The 449-nt window shown below is 67.0% G+C and overlaps 1 protein-coding gene across 1 annotated transcript in view; it reads left to right on the plus strand.

The window, feature by feature from the left end:
* Nucleotides 1-101: 101 nt before the first annotated feature.
* AXL (AXL receptor tyrosine kinase) overlaps nucleotides 102-449 on the plus strand; it is a 35,936-nt gene continuing 35,588 nt past the window's right edge. The window contains exon 1 of the mRNA XM_010849260.1: nucleotides 102-176. The gene's annotated coding sequence lies outside the window, so the exon portion shown is untranslated. The remainder of the gene's footprint in view (nucleotides 177-449) is intronic.

The following is a 449-nucleotide window of genomic DNA, read 5'->3' on the forward strand; positions in this document are numbered from 1 at the left end:
ATCTTGGGTGTGTCCTGGTCTGAGGAGCTGCGAGTGCAAAGGGGGAGTGCCTGGCTGGGCTGGGCTGGGGGTTGAGGCAGGGGAGGGGGGCGTCACAGAGGGGAGTGGAGTTCTGGAGGAATGTTTACCAGACGAGCACGGAGAGAGAGCCCAGAGGGACAGCGCCCAGAGCCGGGGTACAGAGACGCTCAGCTTCCCTGCCCCGCTGGCCCCAGAGCAGGGGTGCAGCCGCCAGGGGCCCCTGCCCCCTCCTCAGCTTCCCTCCAGGGCCCCTTTAAGACCGAACGGGTCCTCGTCTCTCTGCGTTAACCCCTCGAAGTCCAGGTGGCCTCTTGGGCTCCAAGCCGGTGGGCGGAGGCAGAAGCGACGGGGAGCCAGGGGCGGAGAAAGTGTTGCCCGAAGTCTGGGAGGGAGAGAAGGAGGCAGAGGAGCTGGGAAGGCGGCCCGCT

The sequence above is a fragment of the Bison bison genome, unplaced genomic scaffold (genome assembly GCF_000754665.1).
Source record: "Bison bison bison isolate TAMUID 2011002044 unplaced genomic scaffold, Bison_UMD1.0 scf7180017864280, whole genome shotgun sequence".
In the NCBI taxonomy this organism is placed as follows: Eukaryota; Metazoa; Chordata; class Mammalia; order Artiodactyla; family Bovidae; genus Bison; species Bison bison.